This window comes from Coregonus clupeaformis, unplaced genomic scaffold, assembly GCF_020615455.1.
Source record: "Coregonus clupeaformis isolate EN_2021a unplaced genomic scaffold, ASM2061545v1 scaf0068, whole genome shotgun sequence".
Lineage (NCBI taxonomy): Eukaryota > Metazoa > Chordata > Actinopteri > Salmoniformes > Salmonidae > Coregonus > Coregonus clupeaformis.
In genome coordinates this window covers 112,068-125,906 of record NW_025533523.1, presented here as the reverse complement: position 1 = coordinate 125,906, position 13,839 = coordinate 112,068, and the positions used below count along the sequence as shown (strand labels likewise).

General features: G+C 43.7%; 1 protein-coding gene across 2 annotated transcripts in view; it reads right to left on the bottom strand.

Annotated features, from left to right (window-relative positions):
* The window catches only part of LOC121540336 (TLE family member 5), a 48,616-nt gene that overhangs the window by 33,227 nt on the left and 1,550 nt on the right, over nt 1-13,839 (bottom strand). The window lies entirely within an intron of this gene.

Sequence of the window (13,839 nt, the reverse complement as noted above, 5' to 3'; positions counted from 1 at the left end):
TAAAGAAGGGGTGTGGTGGTGACTTTCTGAACTGTTAAGAGTAAGAACACAGTTTAAAGTAATATAGAAACATTGGTGTGTGGGGGGTTGACACTGGACAGTGCAGTAATATCTAACAATTTCACAACATATACCCAATACACACAAAAAAGTAAGGAATGGGATTTAAGAATATATACATACAGTGGGGAGAACAAGTATTTGATACACTGCCGATTTTTGCAGGTTTTCCTACTTACAAAGCATGTAGAGGTCTGTAATTGTTATCATAGGTACACTTCAACTGTGAGAGACGGAATCTAAAACAAAAATCCAGAAAATCACATTGTATGATTTTTAAGTAATTCATTTGCATTTTATTGCATGACATAAGTATTTGATCACCTACCAACCAGTAAGAATTCCGGCTCTCACAGACCTGTTAGTTTTTCTTTAAGAAGCCCTCCTGTTCTCCACTCATTACCTGTATTAATTGCACCTGTTTGAACTCGTTACCTGTATAAAAGACACCTATCCACACACAATCAAACAGACTCCAACCTCTCCACAATGGCCAAGACCAGAGAGCTGTGTAAGGACATCAGGGATAGAATTGTACAAGGCTGGGATGGGCTACAGGACAATAGGCAAGCAGCTTGGTGAGAAGGCAACAACTGTTGGCGCAATTATTAGAAAATGGAAGAAGTTCAAGATGACGGTCAATCACCCTCGGTCTGGGGCTCCATGCAAGATCTCACCTCGTGGGGCATCAATGATCATGAGGAAGGTGAGGGATCAGCCCAGAACTACACGGCAGGACCTGGTCAATGACCTGAAGAGAGCTGGGACCACAGTCTCAAAGAAAACCATTAGTAACACACTACGCCGTCATGGATTAAAATCCTGCAGCGCACGCAAGGTCCCCCTGCTCAAGCCAGCGCATGTCCAGGCCCGTCTGAAGTTTGCCAATGACCATCTGGATGATCCAGAGGGGGAATGGGAGAAGGTCATGTGGTCTGATGAGACAAAAATAGAGCTTTTTGGTCTAAACTCCACTCGCCATGTTTGGAGGAAGAAGAAGGATGAGTACAACCCCAAGAACACCATCCCAACCGTGAAGCATGGAGGTGGAAACATCATTCTTTGGGGATGCTTTTCTGCAAAGGGGACAGTACGACTGCACCGTATTGAGAGGAGGATGGATGGGGCCATGTATCGCGAGATCTTGGCCAACAACCTCCTTCCCTCAGTAAGAGCATTGAAGATGGGTCGCGGCTGGGTCTTCCAGCATGACAACGACCCGAAACACACAGCCAGGGCAACTAAGGAGTGGCTCCGTAAGAAGCATCTCAAGGTCCTGGAGTGGCCTAGCCAGTCTCCAGACCTGAACCCAATAGAAAATCTTTGGAAGGGGCTGAAAGTCCGTATTGCCCAGCAACAGCCCCGAAACCTGAAGGATCTGGAGAAGGTCTGTATGGAGGAGTGGGCCAAAATCCCTGCTGCAGTGTGTGCAAACCTGGTCAAGACCTACAGGAAACGTATGATCTCTGTAATTGCAAACAAAGGTTTCTGTACCAAATATTAAGTTCTGCTTTTCTGATGTATCAAATACTTATGTCATGCAACAAAATGCAAATTAATTACTTAAAAATCATACAATGTGATTTTCTGGATTTTTGTTTTAGATTCCGTCTCTCACAGTTGAAGTGTACCTATGATAAAAAATTACCGACCTCTACATGCTTTGTAAGTAGGAAAACCTGCAAAATCGGCAGTGTATCAAATACTTGTTCTCCCCACTGTATATGGCAAGCAATGACAGAGTGGCATGGACTAAGATACAGTAGAATATTATAGAATAGAATGCAGTATATACATATGAGATGAGTAGTGCAAGATATGTAAACATTATTAAAGTGACTAGTGTTCCATTTCTTAAAGTGGCCAGTGATTTCAATAGGCAGCAGCAGCCTCTAATGTGCTAGTGATGGCTATTTAACAGTCTGATGGCCTTGAGATAGAAGCTGTTTTTCATTCTCTCGGTCCCAGCTTTGATGCACCTGTACTGACCTCGCCTTCTGGATGATAGCGGGGTGAACAGGCAGTGGCTCGGGTGGTTGATGTCACAGGAAGGCCAAAAAGATCATCAAGGACATCGGGTGCTGTATGTGTCTTGGAGGGTGGGTAGATTGCCCGCGGTAATGCGGTCGGCAGACCGCACCACCCTCTGGAGAGCCCTGCGGTTGTGGGCGGTGCAGTTGCCGTAAACAGGCGGTGATACAGTCCGACAGGATGCTCTCAATTGTGCATCTGTAAAAGTTTGAGAGGGTTATAGGTGATAAGCCACATTTCTCTGTTGCGCCTTCTTCACCACACTGTCTGCGTGGGTGGACCATTTCAGTTTGTTGGTGATGTGTACGCCAAGGAACTTGAAGCTTTCCACCTTCTCCACTGCGGTCCCGTCGATGTGGATAGGGGGGTGCACCCTCTGCTGTTTCCTGAAGTCCACGATCATCTCCTTTGTTTTGTTGATGTTGAGTGAGAGGTTATTTTCCTGGCACCACACTCCCAGAGCCCTCACCTCCTCCCTGTAGGCGGTCTTGTCATCGTTTGGTAATCAAGCCTACTACTGTTGTGTCGTCTGCAAACTTGATGATTGAGTTGGAGGCGTGCTTGGCCATGCTGTCATGGGTGAACAGGGAGTACAGGAGGGGAAAGAGCACACACCCTTGTGGGGCCCCAGTGTTGAGGATCAGCGAAGTGGAGATGTTGTTTCCTACCTTCACCACCTGGGGGCGGCCCGTCAGGAAGTCCAGGACCCAGTTGCACAGGATGGGGTTCAGACCCAGGGCCTCGAGCTTAATGATGAGCTTGGAGGGTACTATGGTGTTGAATGCTGAGCTATAGTCAATGAACAGCATTCTTACATAGGTATTCCTCTTGTCCAGATGGGATAGGGCAGTGTACAGTGTGATGGAAATTGCATCGTCTGTGGATCTATTGGGGCGGTAAGCAAATTGAAGTGGGTCTAGGGTGACAGGTAAGGTAGAGGTGATATAATCCTTGACTAGTCTCTCAAAGCACTTCATGATACCAGAGGTGAGTGCTACAGGGCGATAGTCATTTAGCTCAGTTACCTTTGCTTTCTTGGGTACAGGAACAATGGTGGCCCTCTTGAAGCATGTGGGAACAGCAGACTGGGAAAGGGAGAGATTGAATATGTCCATGAACACACCAGCCAGCTGGTCTGCGCATGCTCTGAGGACGCGACTAGGGATGCCGTCTGGGCCGGCAGCCTTGCGGGGGTTAACATGTTTAAATGTCTTAAATCACGTCGGCCACGGAGAAGGAGAGGCCACAGTCCTTGGTAGAGGGCCTCGTCAGTGGCACTGTGTTATCCTCAAAGCGGGCGAAGAAGGTGTTTAAGCTTGTCTGGAAGCGAACCGTCGGCGACATGGCTGGTTTTCTTTTTGTAGTCCGTGATTGTCTGTAGACCCTGCCACATACGTCTCGTGTCTGAGCCGTTGAATTGCGACTCCACTTTGTCTCTATACTGATGTTTTGCCAGTTTAATTGCCTTGCGGAGTGAGTAGCTACACTGTTTGTATTCTGCCATATTCCCAGTCACCTTGCCATGGTTGAATGCGGTGGTTCGCGCTTTCAGATTTGCGCGAATGCTGCAGTCTATCCACGGTTTCTGGTTAGAGTAGGTTTTAATAGTCACAGTGGGCACAACATCACCTATACACTTCCTGATAAACTCAGTCACTGTTTCAGTGTATATGTATACATTATTTTCGGAAGCTACCTGGAACATATCCCAGTCCGCGTGATCAAAACAATCTTGAAGTGTGGATTCCGATTGGTCAGACCAGTGTTGAATAGTCCTTAGCACGGGTACTTCCTGTTTGAGTTTCTGCCTATAGGAAGGGAGAAGCAAAATGGAGTCGTGGTCAGATTTGCCGAAAGGAGGGTGGGGGAGGGCCTTATAACCATCCCGGAAGTTTGAATAGCAATGGTTGAGGATTTAGTACAACAGTCGATATGTTGATACCGAGTATGTTACAGGCCTTGATGTCTCTCTGGAAAGAAATCCTTGCCCGTAGTTCGTCGACTTTGTTAACTAAAGATTGAACATTAGCGAGTAGAATACTTGGAAGCGGTGGGTGGTGTGCGCGCCTCCTAAGTCGGACCAGCAGGCCGCTCCGAGTGCCTCTCCTCCGGCGGCGATGTTTTGGGTCAGCCGCTGGAATTAGTTCAGTTGCCCTGGGGAGAGCAAACAAAGGATCTGCTTCGGGAAAGTCATATTCCTGGTCGTAATGCTGGTGAGTTACCGCCGCTCTGATATCCAATAGTTTTTCCCGGCTGTACGTAATGATGCAAAACACTGAGCTAATAATGTAAAAAATAATACATAAAAAAACAGAATACTGCAAAGTTTCCTAAGAGCTAGTCGCGAGGCCGCCATCTTCGCCGGCGCCAGTCTGGGGAATATACTACAACGGACGATAAGATCTTCCATCCAAGAAGAGCTCCCACAAACAATTCCATCTAAAACGCCCCAGCTTAGAGGTTGTAAAGCCAGTGTACCCAGTAGTGAGTGGAGAGGGAGAGAGCTGGCTGGCTCAGGGCTAACCCCTGCATGTTAGGGGCTGAGGAATTGGATTGGGTCTTCAGTGCCGGACTGGGCTTTAGATACAGCAACAGGGAGTCTAATCCGGTTTGGGCCAGGAATTTGATTATTATCGCCATGGACCAGGCCGGGGCTTACCGCCATTCATGAGACGCAGTTATCCCCCACCCTGAGCCCAGCTGATTTGACCTCGTTAAGATGCTTTAAAGGGGATTATTCTACTTTTATCACTTCTGGTGAAGTGCACTCGCAAACATAGGCTGGCCCCCACCACACCGCAAGGCCGGCCAAGCATGGCAGTCAAAACACACAATGCAGTGACATGGAGGGCATACCAGCACACACACAAGCCAGGGAAGTGCACAGGGACTGCAACAAGCCGAAGGAGACTGCCACGCAAGAGGAAATGGGCAATTTGTCATGAGTGGGGAAAGCAGTGAGGGAGACAGGGCTGCAGGTTTGGAAACCATGGGCAAGATTAAAAATGGCCTGGTGAAACAGGCTGTGAGATTAGAGTGTGTGTGGTTGTGCCTGTGATTGATGCCTGGTTCTAAAAAGCAAGGTTATTACTTACAAGGGTCCAAAAGGGCAGTACAATGATTACTTCCAGCTTCAGAAACAAATAAAAATGGACAATGAAAGCAGAAGGCTGGAAGGCCTGACATGCATCTGATACTAAAATGCACCCTCTGCACCCTGACTCCTATCTGCTAAACAACGAGGGTAGCTACCCGGCTAGTTAGACCCAGCCGGCCCACAGCCTAACCCTGGGCACCACCAGTCTGGGAGGGCTTCCTGCTGTAGATCTCTGGGGTTTTCAATGAGCTCCAGGATGAGGTGTTTTGTTGCTCCAGTCTTTCTCCTGCCCTGCGTGCATGAAGGGAGAGAGTACAGCTAATTCTCTTGTCTGGTCTCTGCAGTGCCTGTGTTCTGGCAGGTCTGGGGCCTGTGCCGGGGTTGGCCAATCAAAAAGCCCCCCCGCCTAGCCGCTTTGTTCCAGTCCAGTGCTCTGCTCAGTCGCACACAGCCACTGCTGAATACTGATTGGGGCGCCGCTCCACTTCTAACCCCATTCCTCACACACATACTGCTTGTACCCTCACTGACACACACACACACCACATCCTCATCATGCTCTGCTTTCTTCCTCCCCCATCTCTCTCACACACACACACATACACAACTTTAGCAGGTTCGGGAATAATTTATAGAGACAACAAAAGGCCAACCCCCACAAACAAAGCATGGAATCATTTATGAACACATAAAACAGAGCCTCATAAAATCTACCCCCACACATACACATCACTCATACAGAGAGAGCGACCAGAAGGGCGCTGGGAGGAGGGCTGTAACAGGTGTCTCTTCATGCAATCTTCAGGTCTCTGAATAATAAGAGAAACAATCCTTTCAGGTAGCACAATAGAAATGCTTCTCACACATTCTAAGGCTGTGGTTCTTTCACTTCTCTGAGGATTTGAGAAGTAATGAATTCTAACCAGGAGCTAAATCGGAATACAATTTTCTGACTTGCAGCAATGGCAGTTACATTTTCAACACCATTTAGCCTTAGCATTTCATCTAGTTGGCAATTACTGAAATGTCTTTTAGTGAAATAAATGTTTTTGGGGGGCAGAACCAGTATTGCTTTTAGTGAAATAAAATGGTTTTTGAGGTTAGAACCAGTCTTTTGTGTTAGTCCTCCAAAACTGGGAGGTATGAACTCCGAGGATGGGGAGAGGTGTGGTGTGCTTGCCCTGCATATATTGTGTGTGTTCATGATGGGGAATTGGAGACTGTCCCAATCCCCCAACTCCATAGTCATTTGAAAACCAGCCAGTGTGGCCCTCCTCAAAAATCTATATCACCTGTGACCCGTGGCCTGCACTCAGCCCCTCAATAGTTGTGCCCCCCCCCCCCCCGGGGGATGGGTGGGGGAGGTGGGGCACTGGGCCCTCTGGCATGCCAATGAGCAGCTCTGGCATGCTAATGACCAGCCCTGACATCTGCTAGCTGTGTGTGGTGTCAAGCTCCACATTCAATTTGTTCACCAAAAACAAAAAGCAGATAAGACCATTGACGCCACTAAGGATATTTGTGTGTGTTTAAGGTGTCTGTACCATTGTTATTGAGGTTGTGTATGGGTGAGAAGGAGAGCGTGAAAGACATGGGAAATCTTTATTTATTTTTAAATGGGCATGCAATCCTTACTGCATTGACGAGAGGATGTCAGCTTTGGCTAGAGAAAGGTGAAGAGGGCACCCTTATGTGTGTGTGTTCACCGTGTGTGTGTGTGTGTGAGACGGTGTGTGTAAGAGAGCGATTGAGCAGGGGTGGGAGGGAGTTTGTTTAATGGACGAGACAGGGGACCATGGGGATTAAGCTCCCCTCAGTTAGAGGCTTTAGAGAGAAGGCTGGGGGCTGTACTGTTAATTCAAGTGGCCTTAATCATGCCTGTGCACCCTCTGCCCCGACCCTCCCACCCTGGCATCAGATCTGGGAGGAAACGCATGATAAAGAAAAACAAGCAGGGTGTGTGTGTGATCACGCACCTGTGAATCACAGCCAAACATGTTGTATAGCCTATAGGTTTGAGATTTTACTCCCATATTGCTACATTTAGCAGCAGTGGTGACAAGCTGTTCTGTGGGTTCTACTTAGAGCAGAAATAGTTTTATAGATGCATAGGATTAAACTCGCTCCATACAATATGGCAAACGCAGCCATCTGGGTCAGACTGCATCCACAGCCAAACATAGATTTCTCCATCTAAACCAATGGATTCTACTGACCCACTAACTACAGTAATGATTTAGCTCTATAGGAAAAAAAAGCAGAACATTATTCAAACAGCTTTAAATCTTCCCCAAGTCATTGGTCAGCAATCCATCATCTGCCATTTGTTTATCTGTGTTAGTCACTCACAACCAAATGTATGCAAATACACCTGGGTTTAAACACCTGGTGCTGGTAACAGGGGCTTGAAAGATGAGTGATCATGCTGTAACTGCTACACTCCGGCATGGATCATAAGCACATTCACTTTCTTAAGCCCTATTCGCACAGGATTAGTTTTACTGGGGCAGATAGGGTTATGTAATTCTGTGCACGAGCACAAATCACCACATCATAATTTAAAGTCCCATCCGAATCTGCCGAAAATTCCAGCCGAAAACCTACTGTTTTGAGACTAACTCCAAGGTCCTCTGATAATACTAGTCCTGTGTGAATCGACATCCCAGTGTTTTGAGAGACAAGACCGAGTTTGACAGGTGTTGCTGAGCAAGAAAACAACGGAGTCGATAAATTAATGCTTAAAACAAAATGCTGCGCATAGCCTATATATGAAGGGCCTACATGAATAAACTTTTACAGTGAATGCTTTTGTTTATATGGTTGTGACAATTAATTGAACATCGCCAAATGCATCAGCAAAACATTTTGGGGGGCCTATTTAAATCAACCCTTGCGGTTAATAGATCGCAAAGCAGCATTACAACTGAGCTAAACTTTTGGAAATGACAACTTCACTCTCTCATCCATCACACACGCATCTCAAGTGAAAGTGCACTGTTTAGCGTACATCTGAAGGCTAGGGGGCATTTAGGAGGTCTTCCACTGCGGATCGCTAAAATATCCTAATGATTATGATCACACTTCCTTAATTCAAATATTATGGCGACACTACACCAAAGATGATTTGGTGCGATTTAGAAACTTGGGAGCCAAGCTCAAGTTATCAGTGTAACCTGTTATCGCCTGGACATGTTGAAATATCTTCACACCTAGAATAAAAGGGGTAATACTTACATAACCAACATTCTCTAGTAATACTAGTCCTGTGCGAATAGGGCTTTAAACCCATTAAAAATATAACACCTTAAATTGCATAGGAATTAAGGTAAAATAGTGTGAACTTAATTGTCTCACCATGATAACTTGGAATATACTTAGTTTATTACAGAAATATGAAGGAGAAATATTCTGCATTAAGCACTTCTAGTTAAATCACCTGAAGCATGTTGCAGTTTAAGAGAGCATCTCCCATGTTAATCTCCAGTTTAAGTCTTCCATCATGACAGTTCTAATCTTACACATATCTACAGTGCCTTCGGAAAGTATTCATACCCCTTGACTTATTCCACATTTTGTTGTGTTACAGGCTGAAATCAAAATGGATTTTTAAAAATCTACACACAATACCCCATAATGACAAAGTGAAAACATGTTTGTAGACATGTTTTGAAATGTATTGAAAATTAAACAGAAATCTCAGTTACTTAAGTATTCACACCCCAATATTTGCCCATTATTATTTTCAAAATTCTTCAAGCTCTGTCAAATTGGTTGTTGATCATTGCTAGACAACCATTTTCAGGACTTGCCATAGATTTAAGTCAAAACTGTAACTCTGCCACTCACTGTCTTTTTGGTAAGCAACGCCAGTTTAGATTTGCCCTTGTGTTTTAGGTCATTGCCTGCTGAAAGGTGAATTCATCTCCCAGTGTCTGGTGGTGTAAAGCAGACAACCAGGTTTTCCTCTAGGATTTTGCCTGTGCTTACCTCCATTCAGGTTATTTTTTTATTTTTTTTATCCAGTCCTTAATGATTACAAGCATACCCATAACATGATGCAGCCACCATTATGCTTGAAAATATTGAGAATGGTATTCAGTAATGTGTTGTATTGGGTTTGCCTTAAACAGAACACCTTGTATTCAGGACAAAGTTATTTGCTTTGCCAAATTTTTTGCAGTATTACTTTAGTGCCTTGTTGCAAACAGGATGACTGTTTTGTAATATTTTGATTCTACACAGGATTCCTTTTCACGCTCAATTATATTGAACAAAAAAAATGCTATTGATGAAATGCAATTGTGTTAGTTGTCCGTAGCCTATGCCTGCCCATACCATAACCCCACCGCCACCATGGGGCACAATGTTGACATCAGCAAACCGCTCGCCCACACGACGCCAGACACGTGGTCTGTGGTTGTGAGGCCGGTTGGACGCAATTCTCTAAAACAACGTTGGAGGCGGCTTATGGTAGAGAAATGAACATTCAATTCTCTGGCAACAGCTCTGGTGGACATTCCTGCAGTCAGCATGCCAATTGCGCGCTCAAAACTTGAGACATCTGTGGCATTATGTTGTGTGACAAAACTGCATATTTTAGAGTGGCCTTTTATTGTCCCCAACACATTGTGCACCTGTGTAATGATCCTCCTGTTTAATCAGCTTCTTGATATGCCACACCTGTCAGGTGGATGGATTATATTGGCAATGGTGAAATGCTCACTAACAGGGATGTAAACAAATGTGTGCACCAAATTTGAGAGAAATAAGCTTTTAGCGCGTGTGGAAAATGTCTGGGTTCTTATATTTCAGCTCATGAAACATGGGACCAACACTTCACATTGCGCTTATATTTTTGTTCAGTATAAATACTGAGCTATATTGTATGCTCAAAAATGGAACAATTATATTATTTTATACTAATATAATTGCTCAGAGAAAGTTGTTTTTAACAAGTAATAAAAATACATCTAAAAAAAGATGGATCAAAATGATTGGATTCCCTGTTTAATACTCCAGCACTCTCCCCTTGCAAGGATAATATGTTCTCTAAAAGGTTTTATGAAATTGGAGAACACACTTGGAGGGATCTTAGACCAATTCTCCACATAGAATCTCTCCAGATCCTTGATATCCTTAATCTGTGCTTATGGACTGCCCTCTTCAATTCAAACTGCAGGTTTACAATGGGGTTTAAGTCCAGCGACTGAGATGGCCATTGCAAAACGTGTGGTCAATTAACCATTTCTCCTGGCCAACCTCCTGGCAGAGGCAACTAGGTTTTTGGCTAAAATGTCCTGGTACTTGATAAAGTTAATGATGCCGTTGACCTTAAAAGGAAACTCCAAGCCATCTTTTGGTATTTGTTTCATTAGTCCACTGTTGATACAGTCCCCCAATGTTTTGCATGTCAGCAAACAAGTTTAAGATATAACTTATATAATAAAATACAGAAAGTGGCTCAGTCAGTTGAAGGGTTCTGTAGAATGGGATGGGGGAGTCAGTTAGGTCTCTCACACAATTAGGAGCTCTTTCCTTCTCCTCTGCACACTGATGAAGAAGTGGTTGGAACCTTGGCAGTCTTCTCAGACACACTGCCAGTCTCAGAACAGAAGAGACACATCCCGTGGCAGCACGCACAAGGGCACACCATTCATGCCACGAAACATCCAGGCTCTAGCCTGAGCAAACAACTCCTCCCCCTTCTGTGTTGGCATTGGCAATGACAAATTGTTGCTATGGAGCAAGCACACCGTGGTAACATAATAGTCTTGTAATAGTTTTTGCCTACATTGTATTCCCAAGCTTTCATTTGAGGTTATATCTGAGCTGGGAATGACAAGGTCTACACAGCACCGACACTGTGCACATGCGATTGCTTGTTTAGCACATGACAGTGATGTGAACATTTCAAATAGATGTTTAAATGAAGTGTTCATTTTTTACCTGAACATGTACACAAATGTGTCAGTTGTGTGACCATGGGTTGAGAGTCCGTTTCTTCCATAGAGCAGTTTCTATTACCATGGGAACGTTTTCATGCTGGGAAATATGCGTTCCATTACACACAATAGCTAGGTTTTAATACAAATGGCAACAGATTTTCATGCAAATATTCAAGCATCTGCATAAAGAATATTCACATTTTCCCACCGGAGGTGTTTCCATCAAACTGACTTGTTGTGGATAAAATGCTGTGTGCGATGACGTAGTGCACATAAAAAGCACTTTTGCAAAAACCAAGAAGTTCAATATGTTTCCATCTACCGATAGCTGCCAAAACTTTTGCGATAAATAGCAAACTTGCCCAATCTGGTTTTGGCGCATGCTCTCTAGACAACATTACGCTGATAAAGTTGACAGGGTAGGTTATAAGATAAGGATAAGAGTAATATCATTTTTATTTTATAACAGGCAGCCAAGCATTGATCATCATCTCACCAACATTCAAATAATACCATCAATATTTATTTGAAATTTGCATCAACCTCATCACCGTCCATCACTTAACCAGATGAAGTTCATCGTAACTTATTTAAATATGCCTATAAACTCATGGGGGGAGGAGTTCCGACCCAAGTTAAGCACTCGCAAATGGAATGGAGTTCCCTTTTTATGCACTTCTCTCTACACGTATTCTGACCTTGAATTTAAGCATGAAAATAGCATGCTATTCACCCGCTATTTGTTTGGGGTTGAGATCAAAGAAATTAAGGTGTGGCTACAGATACGCCCTATTCGATTTCTAGAACGTTTTAATTATATGCCTGGACTTTTTCACTGCAAAAAATATATTTACAAATACAATGTATCGTGTTAAATATTAGCCACTATCGGTAGCCACCGTCAGTTATACCCGCATGCATTTATAACTGTTAGTTTCCTTAAATTTTGCACCATTATATATTGTTTGTTTACCTTTCCTCTGTCTCGTTCGTGTGGTTGTTCCTGAGGATCGCTAGCAATAGTGGATCATATTATGCTAACGTGTACAAGTTGTGCAATATTTTGAGACTTGTCACCTATTTGAATCATTATGGAATACAGACCATATATATCAGTTTAAACCTGGAGCCTGGCACACGGTTCACGACGACTGAACCGTTGTCGTCACAGTTCCATGATTAGTGAGGAATATTAAGGTTGATTTATAGACTACTGTTCAAACCATATTCTACACTTTTCTCACCTTCCAATATTTCATGGATTGAACAGTTGAATATGGCAATTTTCAGGATGAATCAAACCAGTGTATTTTTGATAAACCAATAGATTGTGCGCAAAGGCTCTCCAAACTTGTTTTTTAAATTATTCATAAATACTTTCCTAACCTCAGATAATATTCAATAGAGTATTTTTGAATCTACCAATTGGTGCTGAAAAGGAGACGAGTGTGTATTTACATGGCCTTCTTTCATTGATCCCTAATGTTCTGAACATTCTCGCCATATGTTCGATGGAGTAAAAAATAAATAAAGGTACATTATAAACAGATGGCTTCATATAAAATGTCCTGAAAACCATATTGAATGACAACCATGAGAAAAACTGTTGGCCACCAAGTGGGAGGGTTTTCAGCAGCTGAATTACATTTATTCAGTGCGTGCAAGGGAACAGCGCCTGCAAAGCCTGTTAAGCACCGGCATAAGGTAACGCCTTGATCACACCGATAGCGTTATTGCAGCAAAATAGTACACAGGATCATCTGGATGTGTGCAACAAGAGTTCAACATTCACCTTCTGCTACCATTTCTGTCAAGCCATCTATGCATACAGTTTGAGCACACATTCAATAAATCCAAAGTATGCACCACACAGAACTGCTTCTGCAACAGCAATGCTGCAAAGCAAACGCAGCGTTCCATTGGAAATGAATGTACTTCTGGTGTACCAAAACACAATGACACAGTCGGTGTGTTGGAAGCGTAAGAACTACTGAGAAGTGCGTAGGAAAGGCGTGCGAACTACTGAGAAGTGCGTAGGAAAGGCATGCATATAAAAGGCGTACATTTCCTAAATCAGGCCCTTAATGGTTTCCGACGTGGTGGTAGCACAACTTGGCATATCATCCCGTGACTTCAAGTTTACATCATGATGGAATTTCCGCATAATACATTTTACAGACACAAAAGGATACCACCATGTCGAACGAAATTGTACCGACACTTCGTGTTTCCATAACACCTGTCGTGTTTTTAAAAACATTTTTTATTAATACGCCATTATTATACTTGCATAACAACTGGCTGGAAACGTCGTTATTAAGGCACACCACAGACCTACTACATGGGTTGCATGCCATGAATCGCAAGCCATTACCAGCTCTACTCCTCAGTATTATTCTGTGTACTCAGGTAGATACTTCACTTAAGTATTTCATTGTCAAGAGAATCATGTAGAGACAGCCGTACTTATCGTTGTCAAATAAACTATAAATCCCATTGAAATCAAATCATAGACACTGGCAGTTCTGATTTCGAAAGTTTAATTAACTTAAATGTTTTAACATTGGACATGAACCAAGTCTCCCCCCAGTTCCTGGATCATGTCTGCAAAGTCCCTCAACTCCTTCAATGTCATCATTTGGGGCTCACTGTAAAAGTTATCGCTACACTGTATGCATTACGTTGTAGGGCTTGTATACTTGTGGC